This window comes from Leptonychotes weddellii, chromosome 12 (genome assembly GCF_054177405.1).
Source record: "Leptonychotes weddellii isolate Sample4059 chromosome 12, ASM5417740v2, whole genome shotgun sequence".
NCBI classification, from domain to species: domain Eukaryota; kingdom Metazoa; phylum Chordata; class Mammalia; order Carnivora; family Phocidae; genus Leptonychotes; species Leptonychotes weddellii.
The window spans coordinates 61,762,491-61,785,156 of NC_138380.1; the positions used below are offsets into that span (position 1 = coordinate 61,762,491).

At 40.9% G+C, this 22,666-nt stretch overlaps 1 protein-coding gene across 4 annotated transcripts in view; it reads right to left on the minus strand.

Moving 5' to 3' along the window:
• DYNC1I1 (dynein cytoplasmic 1 intermediate chain 1) overlaps window positions 1–22,666 on the minus strand; it is a 301,647-nt gene that overhangs the window by 70,613 nt on the left and 208,368 nt on the right. The gene's annotated exons all lie outside the window — the stretch shown is intronic.

Consider the following 22,666-nt stretch of genomic DNA (forward strand, 5'->3'; position numbering starts at 1 on the left):
TTTTTAAAATAAATACGTTTCATCCTTTCAATTAAATTCAATGAATGACCTTACGTGTGAGAAAGGCATTGTACCAGGCATGATGGGAATACAAAGGTAGTCATTGCCCTCAACAAACTTGTGCCCTGATAAAAGAGAAAAGCATGCATGCCGATGAACAGAGCTGCATATGCTGCTAGTCCATATATGCTAGTCCAAGCCTTCCTATGAAATAGAAAAAGATGCCTCTCTGCATAGACATAGACATGTGGGGAGGTGCATGCCTTGGCAAGTGGAGAGTAAGGGGGATCTTTGTCTTCATTTGTCCCTTGGGTTTGACATCCTTGTGCAGGACACAATTTGCACACACAAAGAGCAGCCTTGAATGTGATGCATGCCATGACTAAATCATCATAGTAGCACGTGTGCGTGCATGTGTGTCTTTGTGTGTGTGACAGGGGAGGTGGGAAAGATTAGTTTTAGCTAGGGGAGGGGAGAAAAGAGGAGAGTGGAAAGGGTGGATGATTAGGAAGACCTCATGAATGGGAATGTTTCACCCCTTGAAGTACCTGCGGAACTCTCAGCAAGTGGAGAGAAAAGAAATAGGCATTCCTGGGAGATGGGGTAATAGGATGAAAGACTGGAGGCTGGTAAACAGCCCAAAACAGCAGTCTGGTTTTGGTGGGAAGGAGCTTGAACGAAGAGGCAGGTAGTAGAGAATGTGGCTAGAGAGGTCACCTGGGCCAGATAAAAGACGGCCTTGAATGGCAGGCGCTGTTTGGATTTTTTTTTGTGGACGATAGTGAGCAAGAATAGCTTCCTGAGGAAAAATGTGAGAGGATCAAAGGTTGTCACTGATAGGCCAGCAAAGTGAAAAAGTGATTGGAAAAAAAAATTATGATCTCTTCCTGAATGGGAAGCTAAACATCCATTTCTAAAAAGATCAGATCTACTATCAGCCTAAGTCTTCCTTGTCAGAAAGAGCCTCAGATACGCTGAGGTAGAAGAAAGAATGCAGACTATTTTTCAATGTCATGTTTTCCTAGTTTGAATGATTTTCAGTTCCAATTCCTTGAACATGATTAGATGGAGAACATGCTTGTGCCCCAATCTGGTTTTCATAAAGTTCAAGAATAACTCTCAATAATGATACTGAATTAAAGAAAAAGAAAATAATGCTGGTCAGCTTCTTGTTTTACACATCCCACAGAAGCGATTCTTAGTTTTCAACTGATAAAATTCTTATGTTGCTCGAGCTATGTTGGAAACATTTTCTTTAAAGCTTCAGAAAGACTTAAAATTATCCAGGTGGTATCAGCAATTGAATTTACCAAAGCTCCGATCAATATGGATAAAGGAAGGTCATTAAATTTGAAAAATCCAGAATTCAACCACTTGATTGCTTCTGTGTTTCAGTTACATCTCAGCAAATACCACTCCAAACCTTTTCTCTAAACTAGAGAAAAATAAACAGTGGAGGTACTTCTATGAAACTGAAACACATAGTTGTCAATCACCTAGAATCCAACTCCACAAAGTGAGAACACTGTCTAATTCCTACTTTTTCATTCCATACTTTTTCGTTCATTATTTGTTCATTATTCATTGTTCACTTAATCATCAAACACATAGTGCCCACTAAGTACTAATGAAACCATTTCAAGGAATTTTAAATGTGACAAATGCCCCCAATCTCGAATTCAGAATTCTATTTGCATTTGATAAAAAGTCAAATTCATGCTAAAAAAAGAGTAACAATACCTTAGAGCCCCAGAGGTCTATTACCAAAGTCTACTTTGTTCTGCTGCAAACCAAAACATGAGGACAAAGAGAAGACACATATTTTTATTTTCTATTTGGAAGATTAGCAATGGAGGAGAAGTTATGTGATTATCAATTTTGTTTATATTTTAAGCATCAAACATTATTTATAATATGTATTCTATGTATTCTAGAACATAAAGGCTCAAGACATCTCCAGGGTGTGCCTCATTTGACATACTATCATTCATATGGAAACACTAATCCAGTATGATCTCAATTATCTAGATGTAAAGTTTAAAGTTTAGTCATTTCTTGAGATGTTTTTAAGTACCCTGATGTTTGATGTAATGGTGGCAAACATTTGGATGATTGACTGAAGTTTTTATTTTTCATCCAAATGTTTAGGTTCCTACAGTCACATGGGAACAGTCCCCCAATTATGGAGAAAGTTCTTCTAATTTGGAAAGTCTGCATCAACCCCTAGGAGTAAAGTTTTAGAAAAACCCCTGCAATCTCCTGCTGCTAATACAGCTACTGACCTAGTTGTTGTTGCCAATTGTCTTGGAATTTATTGACTGTCAGCGTAAGGAGCAAAGGATGATATCACCCTGTCAGTTATAACGATTTGGTAAAGAGTAAAAAGAGCATTCCAGAAATACTGATTGACGCTACTAAAATATGCAGGGTTTTTTGTTGTTCTCATTTGCACAGTACATTTTCTGAAGACATAGTCTATGAAAACCATTATTAATAATATTAACGTTATTTTAAAAACTTCATCACTTTCCTAGGCATTTAAAATTTTGTAGCCAATTCAGTTATTCAGGGTCATAATAAAGCATTATTAAAACTATATGATTAATACAATTTAGACAAGCAAAATTAATTGGAAACAAGAAGCTGCTTTGTTATTCTTAGTTTTTTTTTTTTAAAGATTTTATTTATTTATTTGAGAGAGAGAGAAGGAGAGACAGCGAGAGAGCACAAGTGGGGAGGAGAGGGAGAAGCAGGCTCCCCGCTGAGCAGGGAGCCTGAAGCGGGACTCGATTCCAGGACCGCAGAATCATGACCTGAGCCGAAGGCAGATGCTCAGCCGACTGAGCCACCCAGGCGCCCCTATTCTTAGTTCTTTAAGAATATATATCTCGGTGCGCCTGGGTGGCTCAGTCAGTTAAGCGTCTGCCTTCGGCTTAGGTCATGCTCCCAGGGTCCTGGGATCGAGCCCCACGTCAGGCTCCCTGCTCTGTGGGAAGCCTGCTTCTCCCTCTCCTACTCCCCCTGCTTGTGTTCCCTCTCTCGCTGTCTGTCAAAATAAATAAAATCTTAAAAAAGAATATGTATCTCTATAAATATTTTTGGAGTTTTAACTATTTCCTTATTTTATTTTATTCTTTAAAATATCAGAGTCTTGGATTCATTTTGAGAAATAACGCATGGCCTTTAAACATTCAAATCAAGTAGTTTACACGAGTGGAAGAATAATGATAAAGTTGATGAGAATTTCTGGACAGTGTTAATGTCTAATCAGTGTAAGTTTTTCTGACACTGCAGTTGTATGTTTTTACAAGGCTAGTGAGTTCACTATCTGGCCCAGAAATATGATTGACTCATACAGTAAAAGCTTGATATAAAACCAGTGAGTCTGACCGGCTATATCCCAACACAAGTCACACAGAAACAGTATTATACGAGGAACCACCGTCTCCAAGAGGACGAGCACCACATTTTGATTATCAGCATATTATAGTTCCATCCAATCAGGACAAGCAAGGTTTGGGGACTATGTTTAGAGCATCCGGGCATCTCTAATGACAATTTCTGGTGCCCTCCACAGATGTGGCAGCCCAGATGCTCTGGAGGAAACTTTATTTTTTACTCTTGAGCAGACTGTTTGGTTACTGGCTGTCCCTGCAAAGGCAGCCCTCGCCCTTGTCCCTCTGGCCACACGTCCACTTGCACATGAGCTGACCCACTAGACAGGGTTCCACACTCTCCTCATCTATTTCAAGAAAAGGCAGTTATTTTCTCCCATTCACAGGGTGAATTCAGAGACGAGATGGGTGGAGACTCCGCTTTCAAGGGCTCCCTCTGCTCGCTGCACCCCCACCGCATTCAACAGCAGTCAGCCCCAACCCCTCTTTCAGTGGCTGTGGGGGCTGTTTTCTATTTTCGAGAGCTAATCCTGGCCAGTTTCGGGACGGTACTTCCCCTTAACCACAGCCCCAGATGCCCAGGACAAACAGCCTTGGTCACTGCTGGCTGGGCAGCTTGCCCCTTATGTTCACATTTGATATGGTTGCCCGAGTCCTTTTGTGTGTGGCACTCTGCCCACTCCCCAGCCACCATGCCTGGGTGGGAGGGAGAGGGGTCTTGCATTCAAAAGCATCTCCTATTTCAAGTACCATCTCTTCTGGGGAGAGGTTGGTCCCAAGAGGGAATGGCCATATTGTTGCCATATGCTGTTTAATGGTGGCTGACATTGCATTTGCCTAAAAGCAAATACTTAGCTGTCAGAGGACTGTGAGGCAGACAGATCAGATACTTCTGGCTACTAGTGAGCTAGAATATATTTCTGCAAGTACCTAAGAAACCCGCAAAGATATTTCTTTTGTTAATGGAAACACGTGTAATTGGAGAACACTGCTGTCGAAAACCCCTCTTACAGGCAATCTTGTAGTACCAGGCATCTGACAGTGTGGAAGGTGTGAAGGTGGTGAAGCCAAGAAGTGAGTCATGAGTCGGGCACTTCACTTTAATTGAGATGAAGGAAAGCGTCTTTTTTCTTGCAGAGCTCTCTTCTTCTGCCTAAGTCTCTATCCCAGGGCGCACATGCCATTTTTCTAAACTCTAAGAGTAACCATCTACTGAAATTTATCACCCCTTAGTAATGGAGTACCCAGGAGCAAAGATTCAGTGAGCTTGCTTGCTACCTCTTGACTCAGTTTGTGTTCAAAAAATGAAAAGCAGCTGATTCTAAAATTTGATTTGCCAGGACGCCTGGGTGGCTCAGTCAGTTAAGCGCCTGCCTTCAGCTCAGGTCATGATCCCAGGGTCCTGGAATCGAGCCCCGTGATGGGCTCCCTGCTCAGCGGGGAGCCTGTTTTTCCTCTGCCTGATGCTCCCCCTGCTTATGCTCTGTCAAATAAATAAATAAAATCTTTAAAAATATATAAAGTAAAATTTGATTTCCCAAAGACTAGAAACCACTCACAATGATCCTCTTTCCTATAATCCTTTAGAATTTTCACATCTTTTAGTAGTGAGTTGCTACTGTGTAGCAAGAGACAGACCTGGACTGGGTGCTGAGAAGACAAAAGTTCACACACAAACCACAAGGAGATGCCACTTCTCACCCACGAGGCTGACTAGGATTTAAAAGTGTTTGCATGTCAATTATAGCCCAATAAAGCTGGAGCGGAGGGCAAAAAAGGGGCAACTACCAAGTGTCGGTGAAGAGAGGGAGAAATGGGAACACTCCTATGATGCCAGTAGGAATGTGACAGAAGGCAGCCACTCTAGACAACAGTCTGGCAGTTCCTGAACAAGTTAAACATACAGTTAGCATATGATCCAGTAATTTCCACTCCTAGGTATACACCCAGGATAACAGAAAACACATGACAACACAGAAACTTGTACACAAACCTTCACAGCAGCATTACTCATTGTAGCCAAACAGCAGAAACATCCCAAACATCCACCAGCCGGGGAGTAAACAAAATGTGGTAAAGCCATACCACGGAATAGTAATCCATAAATAAACAGAAACACAGTACTGACACACGCTATAACATAGATGAACCTTGAAAACGTTAGGCTAAGTCACAAAAGGCCACATATCGTATGACTTCATTTACATGAACTGTCCAGAAGAGGCAAATCCCATGGGAGCGGAAAGCGGATTAGTGGTTGCGTAAGATGGAGGTCAGGGGAATAATGGGGAATGATTACTGATGGGCATAAGGCTTATTTTGGGGGTGATGAAAACGTTCTGGAACTATAGAGCAGCGATGGTTGCACAACTTTGTGAATATAGTAAAGAACATTGAATTTGTATCTTAAAAGGGTGAATTTTATCTCAATTTTAAAAAATGTCAGTGTGCAGACACCTTCTGATTCATGGAGCTCACCAACCTCCTTTCTTATCTTCAGGACAACTGTCTAGACTATATTGATCACTCCTTCCTCGAACAAAATTATCCAATTCTCTTTACTTGCCCCAGAACATCTTCAATTTCCACTCCCTGAGAGCCACGGAGGTGGAAAGGGACGGCTGACACATCTGAAGGCCCTAGAGCTGACTTCCCGCTCTGACGCCTACTGGTGTGTGAATCCTCTCAGCCTTACATTGGTGTTTTGTTGTTGTTGTTGTTGGCACATTTTCAAATTATTTATTTATTTTAAAAGACTGCGGTGAAATATACAACATAAAATGTATCAACCTAACAATATTTAAGGGTCCAGTTCATAGCACTAAGTGCATTCACACTGTTGCACAACCATCACCACCGTCCACTTCAGAACATTTCCACCTCCCGCAACTGGAACTCCATCCCTACTACACACTCATTCCTCATTCCCACCCTCCTCCCAGCTCTCAGCAACCACCATTCTACTTTGTTTCTATGACTCTGACTACTCTTGGAACCTTATATAAATGGAATCGTGTAGTATTTGTCCTTTCATGACTGGTTTATCTCACTCAGCACAATATCCTAAAGGGGTTAGGACGTCCATGTAATACTCCCAGTGGTACTACATCCATGTCCCGGCAGGTACCAGAATTTCCTTCCTTTTTAAGGCTGAATAATATTCCCTTGTATGTTTATACCCCATTTTGTTTATCTATTCATCTGTCAGTGGACGTTTGGGTTGCTTCCACTGTTTGGCTCTTGTGAACCATGTTACTATGAATACGGGTGCATACAAATATTTCTTTAGGATCCTGCTTTCAATTATTTTGGGTAGACACCTGTAGGTGGAATTGCTGATCATATTTTATTTTCAATTTTTTAAAACTGTCCTGTTTCCTATAGTGGCTACATCATTTTACGTTCCTACCAGCAATGCACAAAGGTTCTGGTTTCTTCACATCCTTGACGAACCTTGTCATCTTTTGCTTTTGCTTTTGTTCTGTTTTTTTTTTGTTGTTGTTGTTTTTTTATAGCAGCTATCCTAATTGGAGTGAGGTGTCTAAGCCTGAATTCTCAATTCATAAAAGGAGCATGATAGTTCTTGCCCTGCCTACAAACAGGTCATTTTCTTTGCCTCTCTTCTCTGGGGCTGTTGGAAGATTTGAAGTTAGTAATGCAGTTTAAATACTGATCAACAACATGCCCCCATGTATAGTTAGAATTGACTACTTTGTGATTTGAAGAAATATTTCCAGACAAAGCGAAGGTCCAGAGGACCCCCTCATTTTGCTCAACAAATCCTTCCTAACAACTCTCATTGTAATGCTTGGTCCTGCCTTGATGATCTGGGTTGACAAACTGTCTCCTAGAAGCGTTACTGCACCTTTTGCTACATGGCTTAACTCTTTGGAGTCCTTGACCAGCCTTGCCTCCTGTCTGGGATGATCACTCTCTCTCCCATTTCACGGATCCTCATGGCTGGTTATCGTTCCTGTTGTGGGTGGTAATTCCAAGTCTGGACATTTAATGACTTCGGATAATGAGGAAGAGAAGGAAGAGGAAAGAGTGCAATGTTAGCACCAGAGATGACTGTAGCGAAAGTCAAGATTGGATTCACGTCACATTGTCATTCGTATGCATACCCATACGGCAAGCACTGGAAATCTGGGGACCTGAGGTTCTAAATCATAGTTGGTAGTGCCTTTAGTGCAAGTACTTCTGAGTACAACAAAATTCCAGGGCAATGGGATAATTTGCAGACTGCTCCCCAAAAGTTTTCTGAAATGGGATTTTTTTTTTTTTACCATATTTTACACCTTGAATCTGTGCTGGGAACCTACTTATATGTGATGCAACTTTATATCTAATTATTACTTATTCATCATTCACCTGTATCATCCACATAGGTGTGTGGACCCCTTAGGCTATTTTCTAAATCATTGTTACTCCAAATTTGCCTGTACCTTAGCATCATCTGAAGAGCTTTAAAAAATTCCCCATGCTCAAGGCACATCCCATACCAATTAAATCGGAATTCCTGGGGGGTAGGACCCAGGCATCGATATTTTTAAAAATTACACAGGAAATTCCCATGTGCAATCAAGTGAAAAGTACAGCTTTAAATCAGTGGTTCTCAAACTTATCTGAATACAAGCAGCACATAGAGAGTTGATTAAAAACTCTATTCTCTACGTTATTCCTGGGTCCCAGCCTGGAACTCCTGCATCAGGATTTCAAAGAGGCCCAGTGGTCTGTGGATTTAACAAGCACCTGGGGTCTTGTTGAATTGTCATTGAGAAATTTGGAGAACCCAATTCTAAAACAATGAATTAGTAGAATATGACTCAAAGTCCCAGTGGGATGTTCCTTTTGCATCAATGTAGATCATCCCTTGGATGTTTCCTTCACGGGTCATGTGCTCTGGTCCCAACCTGCCCAACCGAGACAACATGTGATCCAATAAACTTTCCTCTGCTATAAGCCATCGCCTAATTCCCTTCCATTTTATTTGCTAGTTTTTACGTTTCCCCTTGCTTCCTCTCCCTTCCTAAGTGACTGGGCTCTTAAAAAAGGATCAATAAAAAGGGCAATAAAGGTTTGGTCCCCAACTTACCTTCAGCATCAGTCTTCATGCTGACACTGAACATCTGAACATTTTCTTGTTTATTATTAAGAGGGATAATGAACATTAGCACTGTGACACCACGTTACATGGTTATTCGCTTTGTGGGGGGGGTGTTCCACAATTTTTGAGCACCTTCTGAGTGCCAGACCTGTAGTGTGTGTGTGTGTGTGTGTGTGTGTGTGTGTATACAAAGTCCTACTGGGTGAATAATTTTGCCTTCATTTTTGCAGATTAGGAAACCCAGGCATGGGCAAGTAAAGCCACTGACTTGGATCAAATGAATATGAGGTGGCAAGCCCGGATTTGAACTACAGCCTGGCTGATTTAGAAGCCCAAATGCCGTGAAACCTTGCATCAATTGAATGCCAGGTGCATTTTCTCTTTGAGATGCCCAAGCTCCCCTCCTGAGTGCCACACTTCTGACTTCATGCTGTGGGACTGGTAATCACTGACTGAACTTCATTCATGCTCACACAGCAGAGAGGGATTTTGGCCTCCCTGCCCACTACGATGGCCTTGGCATTGACTCTCCAACCCCTCTCCAGGTGGACTTGGGTTGCCAGTATATAGATTGATCACCTGCCTCAGCTCTTAGCCTACCAGTTGTGACAGGTGACAACAGAGCTAATTAGTACCAATTGTGGTGATACTTACCATGAGGTGGGTACTTCCCGCTGCGAACTGATTGAGACCAATTAATCATTCCATAGGAGTATACTGAACAGCGAGCTACTGGAAACCGATCGCGTCACTACTGACAAGCTCTGCATTTCTTGTCACTGCTTTGGGAGAAAATGCTTTGTTTTCATCTTGTCACTGTGCAGCCAAACGAAAAATGCCATTCCCACCCAACAAGTTCTTCTAAAATGAGTGTTTATCCCCCCAAATAATGATGTGAATTATTAATTATTGTAGAAGGGAAGAGCGCTCCTGCATGCTGTAGCAAACAGGACCAACCCAACAGCAAGGTGAGGAATCTTGGCAAAAGTTCTTTAAAATGCAAAGCCATTCTTAGAAAGTAACTGCTCCAGCCTGTGAAACCACACAGAGCATTGGAACATCCTCGTGCCAGGCATCAGACTGGATAGGACCCGTATCACACTGCAGAACAACTGGGAAATTCCTCTTTCTTTGTAAAAGGAAAGTTTGTTTCCTTTACAAATGTTGCTTATAAAAGGAAAAGAGGCTCCTGCTCCTATTTCAGTAGTCAGAACTAGTAAGAGTTCTACAGAGAAATCAGCACAAATTTATATTTTATTTTTTCATCAATGTCTTGTAATAGTTTTAGATTTGCAGAAAGGCAGTTCAGACGGTATGGTTCCCATACACCTCACACCGTTTTCCCCACTGTTAACACCTTCCCTATTGTTATATTGTGGTACATTTGTCACAACTAAGAAGCCGATATCAATACACTATTACCAAAATCCACGCTTCACTCAGGTGTTCTTAGGTTTTACCCAATGTCCCTTTCCTGCTCCAGGATCCCCATCTAGGAGACCCCATTATATTTAGTCATCTTGTCTCCCTAGGTTTCTCTAGACTGACAGTTTCTCACACTTCCCTTGTTTCTGATGATTGCCAAAATCTTTTTAGGTCTTGCAAGCATTTGGACAAAAATAAAAAAAAAGAAACCCAAGAGTTCGAGGTCAGTTGGTGAAAGGGGATTATAACTAACATACACACACATATCCATTTTTATAAATTTGTTTATTCCAAAAACTTTACTATGGATAAAGTGAGGTGGGGATATGCCATCATATCTGGCAATAATGTTCACAGAAACGTGCTCAGGTCAAAGAAGCTTTTTCGGTAGAGGCTTCTAATCATTTACTTACCACTTAGTGTGTCTTTTCCAGGAAACAGGAAACCCAGGTTGCTATGCCTAGGCTGGAATACGGATGTGGTGCAAGCTGAAATTGAACTTTTGCTTTACCAAGAAGGACAGAAAGAATAGGAAGAGATGAACATATGGGTTACTTTATATGTTAAGAAACACCAACCTTCTTCAAACCAAATGTCTAAATCCTGCTTAATTAGAAAAAAAAGGAAGTTGATATTTGGATATGTCATGTGTTGACATTCACCCCTTTGATTTATGTGAGGTATGAACTAAAGAGAACAGATTACTTTCCTCAAAAGAGAAGGAAAAGACTTCCAATTTGACGGGAAAAAAGTGTAGGCAGCATTAACTTCAGGACTTGTTAAAACATGAAGGATTAATAGCAAAAAAAAAAAAAAAAAGGGAGGGAAGAATTGTGAATGTCTCCAGTTCAGTATCTTCAAAAATGTTCGCGGTTTCTGAGAATGGCTCACTGGACCACATGAAAGTGACGCTAAAGGACTCAGCCACACGACTTCTCTAAATCCAGAGCTGGGGCTCCTCTACACTTACCATCAAACCATTTTCCTTGAAGTGTAGCCACAAACTAAATTTATTTTTTATTGAAAAAGTACTAAGTCCTTACAAAGAGGGCAAACACAGCATTCAGAAATACGGGTCTTCCCCTCCCCCCCACCGGCCTCCTGCCCAGCCCCTCCTCACCCCCACAACCTTGACAGAGTAAGCCATGTAAAGAAGAGTCAGCTTTTTAGTCTATGAATTCTTCCTTGGCTATGTAAAAAAGACAATGATGGCGTTCAGCTATCGAACACAACAGAACTCAATGATCAGGGATTCTTTCTCAAAAACACAACATTAAACAGGGTAATCAGATTCAGAACTGTTGCACTGTCAAGGACGTCTAAAAACAATTGCAAGATAGATCTGTCTTGCTTTGTGGGCAACCTCCTTCTGAATGTGTAGGATTTGGATTTTGTGCCTGAGATGGAAAAAGGAGGAAGAAAACACAGTCTCCCTAGGAATGTCACTCAACAACACCCTGCTGATAAAATAAATCTCCATTTGGAGGATCCACCCAAACAGTCATGGAATATCCCACATTAGATTATTACCAAGCCACTTAGGTCAGAAATTATAGGGGGACCATTAAAAACAACAACAACAAAAAAAACCTAAAGTGTTCCAGTCCTCATATGCTCTTCACATGGTTTTTTTTTTTTTTTTTTCCTTTACTGTGGTGGTTTTGCCCACTGTGATGGTGCATGGAGTCAGGGAGATCATTCTAAATTTAGCAGGATAATAAAAGAATTTTGCAAAAATAGGTCCTTTCTCATTTTAAAACTATATGGTGACTCCAGATCTCTGGGGAAACACATGAGAAGTGAGGTCCTGCAGCCAAGAAGCAATGTGGTACAAGGCAGAAGCTGTCTTTGTCTCTTTTTATCTGCCTGGAATTACTTAGATATGCTTATGCCTAAGGCACGGAGATGCAGCAGATGACCTCTTGGACTGTGTCTAGCTTGGTGGTTCTATTGATAAACTACTACTTTGAAGTACTGAGAAGGACCAGAAAAAACCGGGTTTAAGTGCTTGCTAAAGAAGGATGCAAGAGACAAGGGTGAACTGACTTCTGTGATTGTCACCCAATCCCAAGGCCCACCCAGCCCCCAATTTCCACACCAACACTTTTTCCACTGACGATTTTTTGATGTTTAACAAGAGACTGAAAGACTGAGAATGACTAGAGTGTGGAAAGGGATAGAAATCTGTCCTGGTTGTTCATTTCTAAGCAGAAATAAGTCCCCTCTTAACATGTAGGTATACTTGGAAGACCAGAGGATAAATAGGTATCAAATTTCCCAGTGTTCCACCTGAGCTGGTTTTTCAAAGAAGGACAAAATAATAAGTAAATTCCGAGACAAACAAAACTGTATGAAAAAAAATTCCTTTGGGATCAAATGGTTAAATTTATAGCACTTCAGGGATTGTTCTCTGCCCATTTTTGTCCCCTAGGGGAAAACCCTACCTCGTAAGACTCAGAATGTACAAATTAAAGGCCATTTACATGGAGTTTGAAGTTTCCAGTTTTGGAAAAAATGTGGAGTCAGTAGACTCCTGTCTGAGCCATGCCCTTCACTGAATGATAAGGCTGATAGTGCTGGTCAGCTGGAAGAAATGTGATCGTAATTCCTAAACACATATGTTGCCGTACACCCAATATGCACGCCAGTCAATGATCATAATGGAGTGGAATACTTTGCTTTGTGCATATCTAAATAAAAATACACAAAGACAATATTTCTTCTCCTTTTCCCTAAAAAAATTGATTTTCTGTAAAGAATAGCAGCAGTTTTTCATAGTAATCTGAATTTTGTTTATAGACTTATGATGATGAGCATTTTATCTTTGGAACTGGTGGCTACTGAGATTCACAGAGTACCTAGTGTACCTCTCCAAGAGTTGAAAAAAATAAGGTGTCCAATGTTCTTGAGGAACCAGGAACAATATGAAACCAGATGATGAAGAGTTAAGAAAAACTTCTCAGCCTGCTAATGAACTCCATCCTGCCCTGGTGAGACCACCCTCCTTTTTAAGTAAGAGGTAATTTAATATGCATCTAACTCAGTTGTGTTGGGTTTCATCCAATCTAAGAGTATCAGTGTGATAAATTATAATGAATTGTCTGCAATACCTCACAAAGTGACTATAACAGACCTGAAAAACAAGATCCCTCAGCTTGATTTTCCAACTCCCTTTGAATACTTTTTGCCTTATTCCTGTCAGACCACTCTGAAACTTGAAAATGTTCTTCGAGCTCCCTCACACTGAAAGTTATGTGCTTCGAGCTCCATTTGATTAGATCCACAACTGTTGGCCGTCTCTATTAAATCAAGCCCCACACTTGAAAACGACACCAACTGTGAGACCAGCCAAATACTATAGCAAGAGAACTAACATGGCTCCTTTAGTTTCTAAAAGGTTTCTTTACATGTTAATTTCCTTTTGTAATCCACACTGTGTGCTGGGAAGTGGGTTAGTGAAATGGACTCCATTCCTATTTCAGATTTTGAAAGAGCAGCTGGATCTAGGCACCCAAGTGTCTGTAGGGTAAATGGGCAGAGATTGGAAAGGGGGTCAGCAAACTCCAGTTGCAGCAGGGGCCCTGTTGCTACAGCTGTGGGACTTTGTCCATGTGACTTAACTCCTTGAGGAGGGTTTCTTCATTTAGGTTAAGAACCACTGTCCTAAGGAAAAGGCCACCTTCTTTTCATTTAATGGCTTTAGGTAGGTTCAACTCTTCAGAATGCAAAGGCAAGACTGTTATTCTATGGATGATCCATCCTAAAATCAGTAGATGATCTGTCATAAATAAAAGTGATGGGATTGGTATTAAGCTGTTTCCTGTGCTGGTGGAAAGACAGCAGCCTTTAGGGTGACACGCAAAATCTATGCAGGAGGGGCAGGATAGAATTTTTTTTTCCCCCTATTCCTAAGATACAGATGTTGTCATGTAAAGATTCATGGGATGGTAATCAAGACCAATTTTCTGTGTGAAAATTCTATTAATTCTATCAGGCTTAATTTCTTCATAGGCAACATAATGCGCATGTTGGACTTGTAAGCCTCACAAGGGCAAGAGGTACGCTTTGCTTTTCTGTGTTGAGCTTTTTGCTTAAGACCATTCCTAAGACCTAGGAGGTATGTGCATTCACCTCCTATTGCTGCTGTAATGTTACCACCCACTGAGTGGCCTTAGGATACAAATTTATAACCATACACTTCTGGAGGTTAGGAGGCCTGAAACTGAGGGGTAAGCAGGGCTGCATTCCTTCCTGGAGGCTCTAGTGGAGAATCAGTTTCCTTGCCTTCTTTCCAGGGTGTACAGGCTGGCCTCATTCCTTGGCTCATGGCCACCTTTCACCTTCAAAGCAGCAATGACTACTTGAGTCTTCCTCCTATCACATCACTTTGATTCTGCTTCTTCCATCATCACATTTCCTTCTGAGCCTGACTCTCCTGACTCCCTCTTTCACTTCTTAGAACCCAGCCTTTTAATTACATTGGGCCCACCATGATAAGCTGGAATGATCTCCCTTTCTCAAGATCCTTAATTTAATCATATCTGCAAAGCCCCTTTTGCCTCCTGAGGGGATATATCCACCGGTTTCCGGTATTAGGAGGTAGACGTGTTGGGTGGCCATTACTCTGCCTACCATAGTGTTCAATAAATATCTGATGAACTTGTAAATATCCTGAGAAAATGGTAAGGTAAATACTTTGAATTATTTGTAAGGTTAGCTAATTCCCATAGCTCACCAGTAGCCAAAGTCATGGTCACATGTCCACCGTACACTTCTGATCTCTCTCAAACATACAACCTTCATTCTCATTCAAGCTCATTTTTACCTGACCCTGTTTTAGATTCAAAAAAGCATACTGGTTCTATTTTATTCTATTTCATCTGGTAGACAGAATATAATCTGTTGTGACAGATTTTCCTGACCAAGTAAATTGCTCACTGTCACATAGAGACAAAGATACACCCAGAATAGAGATTTAAAACCCCTTTCCATGTCCCTTGCATCCTGTCTCATACTAAACTTTCTCCAATTACTATTTCAAAAAGATCAACCAACAAAAAAGAGAGGGTGGTAACCTTCAGGAGGTAGTAAAGATGCATGGAGCATATTGCAATCGTACCATTGAAAACCCAAGCTTTTCTCTGTGATGAACAAACTCCAAGTCATGTACCTTCCCCCTCCAAAATAAATCCTTCAAATCAAAGTCACGGTCCCTGAACTGCTCTCCCACTAGAGGTGCTACCAACTGCCATGTCAATCAAGATCCATATACCTTCTGTCAAAACTCTTTCACATTTGTCTCATGCCATTAAAAATATATGACAATAAGCTACCTCCAACTGCCACCCAATCCTCCTCCCACCAATGCAGGATGATTTTGGCGGGCAACCTAAAGGAACTTCAGTGATGGACAATTACATATTTTCATTTTGAAGTTTTCCATTTTTTTATAGTTATGTTAATCACCATACATTATATCATTAGTTTTTGACGTAGTGTACCATGATTCATTGTTTGCGTATAACACCCAGTGCTCCATGCAATATGTGCCCTCCTTAATACTCATCACCTGGCTAACCCAACCCCCACTCCCTTCCCCTCTGAAATCCTCAGTTTGTTTTCCGGAGTCCATAGTCTCTCATGGTTCACCTTCCCCTCTGATCCCTCTCCCCTTTTTCCCCTTCCTTCTCCTAATGTCCTCCATGCTATAAACTGTGGAAGGAGCCGAGATGCCCTTTAATAGACGAATGAATAAAGAAGGTATGGTCCATATATACAATGGAATATTACTCAGCCATCAGAAAGGATGAACACCTATTATTTGCATCGACATGGATGGAACTGGAGGGGATTATGCTAAGTTTTCCATTGTTTTGAAGCAACTGACATTTTATGCCTGCTAGTTTGTGTCACTCTGGCAAATTTCTACCAGTTCTCAGTCAAAACAATTACAGGAACCCTGTCTTATCGTTGACTTAATTGTAGCATTCAGAAAGGGATGACAACCTATTGTATTTGTTTAATGCCAGCCCTATCAATGTATCATATAAAACTGGTATCAAAGAGTAATTGGGAATAACTGTAAATTAATGTAACACTGTACTGTAAGTATGTTGACAGTAAGAGATAAACAATAAAAACTAGATTGATATGCAACAACACTTCAGAATTGGATCCCCCCAGGCATTTTCTTCTTTTAAATGTGGCAACAACATTCTATCAGTGCATTCTATCAGTGACAAAGTCCACAGATTTACTTACTGATTGTCTTAAGTACAAACGAAATATCTCTCTGTGGTCTAGAGGAAATAACTGTGCAAGACTCACAAGGTGTAAAGTCTCCTGAATGATTTTTCCTGCAATTCTAGTAGGTCACTAAATATTTAGCACCTACTGTTTGCACATATAAACTTCCTGAGTTGAGTTTAACACAGCATAAAGCTCTCACTAAAGAATGTGAATTTCTATGGGAAAATCTAGTTCAAAGGTAAACAAATCTCTACTATGTATTTTTCCCCTTATTTTATTCTATACTCTGAACATGAGCCTTAAAATGTAAAGAAACTGGGCAAACTGATATATATATGGAATTAATAATATTTACTATCAAGAGGCAGGACAAATAAACACAAAATAAAGTTAAATTTCTAAATAACTACTCCTGGAATTAGAAAATGCCATAACTTGGTGGTGATAATGTCTTTCACATGGAAAATACAAGGTACTGTGGAAAGTTCCATCTAGGTCTATGTTGGCCAGCTCAAATGCAGAGGTGAAGAACTTTGTCAAAAGGCAAAACAAACAAAAAAACCTCCCCAAAACCCTACATCTTTTTAAGGCAATCAGACTCAGAAGGCAATAAGTGTTTCATTTTCCTGTATAATTTGAGTAACTACCTCAGTTTCTTACCCCGCCCCCCCCCCCCCCCCCGCCTTTTCAAAATGTAGACAAGGGCTTTAGCTAGTTGTCTAAGTTGTCACACATCTGGAAGACTATTTTAAAACACATTCAGAATGTTTTGACTACATGATGCCAAGCATCTGGCAATACAAACTCCTCTAAGGTATTTTTCTTCTATAGGATTCAGTCTGTGTAGACAGTCATTGTGCCAGGTTTTGAACTACACGTTTTATTTGCAGAATGACAAAAATATATATGCAAAGGTAAGGTTTTCCTTCTGCTTTTGATTTAGGTAAATTTAACTTAATGATGTTAACAGAGTTGCCATTGATACTTGCATTACTTGAACTACTGTCTGGTTGTGCTCTCCCCGCTGTCCCCAAAAGCCCTTCAGTGGCCTCTATTGGTCAATTCCTCCCCAGGAACATTCTCTCCCAAACGGACAGCATTCACTCACTTGTCTAAATAGTAACTGACTTTATTGGTTTCATTCCACAGCAAGGATGAGGGAAAGCGAGGTTTCTCGTTTTCCCTGTCTAATAGGAACCAGCCTTAGGAATACCTGTGGTTCACCAACCATCCCCAAACCATTTGCAGGATCTTGAGGTAGGAGGTAGGTATTCTTCATGTGAGGTCGCCTCCCTCCTAATGCAAGCTAGCTCAGCCTTCCAAAGGCTGTTTCCCCCAGACTAACCTAACTATCATTTTATCTCCACCCCACTTTCAATGTTTCACACTAAGTCTTAAGTCAGATGACACCACAGTGGGGGGTATTCTGGGTAAAATATGCATTAATTATTTCAGTTTAATAGCTTGTAATCTACTACAGATCATTCATTCTTGCTCTTGACCTAAGAGAAGAGGGATAAATTCCTCATAGGCCAAGTACAGACCATATTCATCATTGTAGCCTTGGCACCTAAGCAGGGTGCTAGGCACAATAAAGGTCTGTTAAATTGTTCTGGATAAAATGCAACCTGCTTCCGTGTTGAAGTAAAGACCGCTACATTTCAAACCTGAAATAAACTTAGCCAGGCAGTCGGGTTTGAGCCTAAGCAGTGTTCACAATTTAGAGAGTCATCAAGAGCAGACTCATGGGGTGGGTCTGCCAGAACTCTATTAACATTAGGGTGCTACTGGTCAACTCTAAAGACCAATGGCCTATGTGTTACGAACTTTGGAGACAGTAGAGTACCAGCTTGCCTTATTTAGGTGTCCTTGACACACAGAACATTCTCTTTGGGGAGAGAATCACTCTGGAATATACCCTGACTGGCTTGTTCTGGAAGTTACCAGGCCGTTCAGGGCTCTGGAACATGATCTGCAACAATGGCTGTGCAGCAATGGAAGCCAGCATGTGGCCGTGAAGCTTGCTCTAGAGGTGAGTGAGGGCAAGCCCTTGCTGTCTGATGGGGTGGTAGCAGAGGGGAAGGCAGCGGGGCTTGGATGCTGGGGTCCCAGCAAGTTGCCTGTAGCATCACAGCTAGTCCTTGTAACCTTATTCGTGAACATACTTGTGACCTCCTCTGGGAGGGGGCCCGGAAAACAAGAGGGAGAATGTGAAGAGCCCAGAAATCTTAAACTGCAGATGAGGTGAGAGCTACAGATGTATGGTTTACACTGTTAACAAGACCTCATTAAACCAGTCTGGTGTGGCCCAGGAAAACCAGGATTTGAGAGATAGATGGATTAATACATAGAGGAGAGAAAATGAATTTGATGACATCAAGCGATATAATATTTTGCTATTTTAGAGTGTATCTAATAGCATATGGTATTGCTATTTCTCTTTTAAATATATTCTAAATCAAGTATTTGAAGCAGTTTTATAATCCTTTGAGCCAAAAATATATCTAAGAAACATGTATAAAAATCTCCAAAAGGATTAATAGTTCCAAGGTGGAGAATGTATTTTAACTCAGAATTCCTCAAGAAAACCGGCCTTCTCTGCAGGTTTTACAAATCAAAGCAATTGGTGGCTAATCGTTCTAACCTTTACTCAGTTTTCTGTCGATGAAAAATCAGAATCAGGGATTATTACGTTCACAAAGGATGTTTAGACATCTCAGTGACATGATCACCATATAAAATATAATTCAAATGATCTCAGTTTAAACACTGACTTTGACAGTTAGTAAAATCATTTAATTTTCCACTATGGAAACTATTTTAATCATTTTAACCTCTTTTAGATTATATCAATTCTTTGAGATGAAGTACGATGGAGAATCAAAATAATCTTTGGAAATTGAGCTCTATTGCAAAAATGATTCCCATTCTTCAGCAGGGATATTAATGGATAACCTTTCGAGGGCCTCTTCCTTGTATTTCTCTTCTTCTTCTACCTCTCCCGTGTCACACAGCTCAAAGAAAACCTAGCTCATGAGAACAGACTTACTTAATGGTCCCCTTCCCGCTGCTTTCCCTCATCCTCTTTCATTCACATTCCCAACTTTGCATCTCTCTTCTCATTTTCCTTTTTTCTTTCCGCGGAATGACCACCTCAAAGGATTAATTCAGAACAGGCAGCAGAAAATGGTAACAAGAGTGGGCAAATCAGGATGTGGATTTAAAATCAGGAGGTATTTTAAAGGAGGGGAGTTACTCAAATTAAACATATGTTAAGAATATGGGTTTGTTGTTCATAGCATACCTGCTGCCTGCGATCCCAGCCTCCTCAGACCAGCCTTCAAGGGCAGATCATTCCCTAGCAGAATAATAAATAGAGTGGCTCAAGTGAACATGGATCCGGGCAGCCCAGCGAGCTTCCTTTCCTCTCGGTCTGACTTCACTCTTGGAACACAGGTGGTAACTGAACTAGCTGAACTACCGACACGGTGGCCCCTCGGGCTCAGAGCCAGAGAGAGAGAGAATGGAATTCAGGCTCCAAGGAATCAGGCTTCGGGCACGTAACAATTCTACTACTCGGTCTTGGCATTTATACCAAACTTGGTTTTAACTGATATGGCCTGTTTCCCAAGGCGTCATCTTTCTTACCTTGTTACATGTGAACGAGGCAGCCAAAATCCATTGGTCTTTTGAGAAACAGGCTGTACAGATGCTTAGAGTGTTTCTGTTTGGGCTGACCTGCCATCAACCTGAGAATAAGGCAAACTGTCCTCTGTAGGTAAAAACGAAGAGCCTTGTCCTATTTCTACGCTTTCATTGTATGTATCACCCTGTGCAGCTCTCTGCTGTCCCAGGATTATGCACCCAAATATTATTGATAGGAACCAGTCACACTTATGCTCACTCAAGGGTTTCAGCAGGAACGATGCAGAATAGCAATATATTTGCTCATATATATCCTTCCTTGCTTCAGACGAGTTATGAGGTTGAGAGCAGTAATTAATATATTTCTTACTTGAAGGCACTGTACTGATAGACAAGATTCAACAGTCTGGGATCTCTAGGGATAAACACCCATGAAGTGGACATTAAAAAATCCATAAGGGTTTTGAGGGAAATATTTTTAATTTGGTTTTGAAATAATATATGTCCAAGAAACTCAAGACCCCTCTTTCCCATTTGTTTTGATATTATTCCTAGGACACAAGAGCTACCTAATTAGCTGTGAAGTTACCACAGAATAATAAAGGATAACTGAATATAATGAAAAATAAAAAATAAATAAGTAAAATTAGCTTAATAATCTTTAAATAAATAAATAAACGATAACTGGTTTCCCTTTACATTGACTGAAAAGTGGTACTTTCTAACTAAATGAATGGAGCTGGGGAACAAATGATTTCCGAGTCCCTCCAGAATTTCATAAATGTCCATTTATGAAGTATAACGTACAAACAATAAAACCTTTTTCACTCTTCATTAAAGCAATCAGGTCCCTGACATTTGATGACCAGTTCAGGTTATCACATAGTCTTGGTGCAAATATATTTTCATATTTCTGTAACGATGTCCTAAATCAGCAGAGAACCTGATACATGAAAATTCCTATTTAGACAAAAAAAATAGTTTGGAGGCTGTGCTTATTTGCTTCTCAAAAAAATTCAGTTATCAAGGTCTCCTCTAGTGAGCCATATCTGATTAAGAACTGTCCTTCTTCCTCCATGTTGTCTGAATTTGTGATGTTTTATAGAACTTGGCTCAGCTGTCCCTCTCCCAAAGGGGAGAACATATTGTTAATGTTCTAAAGGCAGGAGGTTTGTGTTAAGCCTGTCTCAGCAGCTTCAATATATAGATGGGAAAATCCAGTGAAATCCAGTTCCAAAACGTAGCAAGTCCTCACAATTTGAGCAAACACATTGAAGAAGAGACCATGAAACAGGTAAACAGCCTGATCAGAAGTGTGGCTTGGGAGGTGGGGGAGGGGCAACAGGGAGAGCACAGGTAGAACTTGCCTTCCACTGAACACCTTCCCCCAAAGTGAAGTCTTTTCATTATTTTAGTGGCAACAGGTTGACAGCACCTTGTTGCGCCTTTAATGGAATGATGTCAAAGAAAGCCAGGTGAGGACAAAGATGGTGAGACACATGAGGAAGGTGGTGGGGGGGACTGTATTCATGTGCTCATTCCCACTCCCATAGCAACCCAAAGCCAGCTGCCTTGTTGGAGAGACTGTTCCCCTGGACATTCTGGGGTGACTTTGCCTCTGTCTGTGATGCATAATCCTTTCGGATGAAATGCCATTCTGCTGCAGGCACACTGGGAAACTTGGCAGCACTGGCCAGAGATGGGATGGTCTGCTCTGGGACAGGAGCAGGAGCAAAGTTCAAGAAAGGCAAGATGATGACTTGACAGCGGAAGATGGAAAGGAGAAGAATTCAAGAGAATTCAGGCATTGAATAGGTGTTTGACCCAGAAAACCATGAAGTTTCCTTCAAACCCTGAGATTCTACAAGTCTATATATTAATAGGTCTAATGGAAGGAGTATTAACTCATGTATGAGAAACAATTTACACACAAAAAACAAAAGGGAAAGCAAAAAATCTCTTTCTACTCCCCATAGAGTAGGACATGGCTAAACTATCTTAAAGTGGTCATTTGACTTAGTTGGGGATGCATTTCCATTTAAAAATGATTAGAAGATGAAACAAAAATATAATCTCTGGTTACAAATATTAAATGGGTATGGATGCAGAACGATGGATCAGCCGTTAAGATTGGCCAGTGCAGTGCCTCTGTTGCTCAAATGAAATTCAATTACATTTATGATGGAAATCTCCATGAATCCACACTAAGTCTGTCCACAGGGTCTGCCCTCTCCAACATTTTTCTGTGTGTGCGTGCATGCGCGCGTGTGCGTGCAACTTTGCTACTAATGGAGCATATTTGCTTTGACTGTGGAGCCCCTTCCAGACATCAAAAGCCACAATTCTAGTTTTCATACTTAGAAAATGCTCAAAATGTGTTTCTTTCTAGGGGAACTAAATATTGTGCCACGTTTGAGAGTCAAGCCCTTTGAAGCCCATCAACTGTTGCTTGAAACCTCCTGATTCTATCTTTGTAGGATCTTTGTCTCGTATTTTCTGAAAGGCCTTGAGCTCTTGCATGAACATTCTTCTCGTGGCAATTTTAACACAGCTGAACGCTCTCATCTGTGTGGCAGGTAGCACCCATGATAATATACATCATTACATTAATAGTGTTCCCATACAAAAGTTCTTTTCCAGGACTTGTTCGCTGGCTACCCCACTGTGGGATCAGAGGGTGGGATACTTTTGATTTTAAACACAAGGAAAGGGACAGTGGGAGCCAGGCTTTTAGTGATGGAGCCTTTTGGGGCCCAAGGGGAACTGTTTACATCTCGTGCAGGAGAACACTGTGTGACATCACTGTCCACACAGAGCTCCCACCAAGATTAAAAACCACATAGAA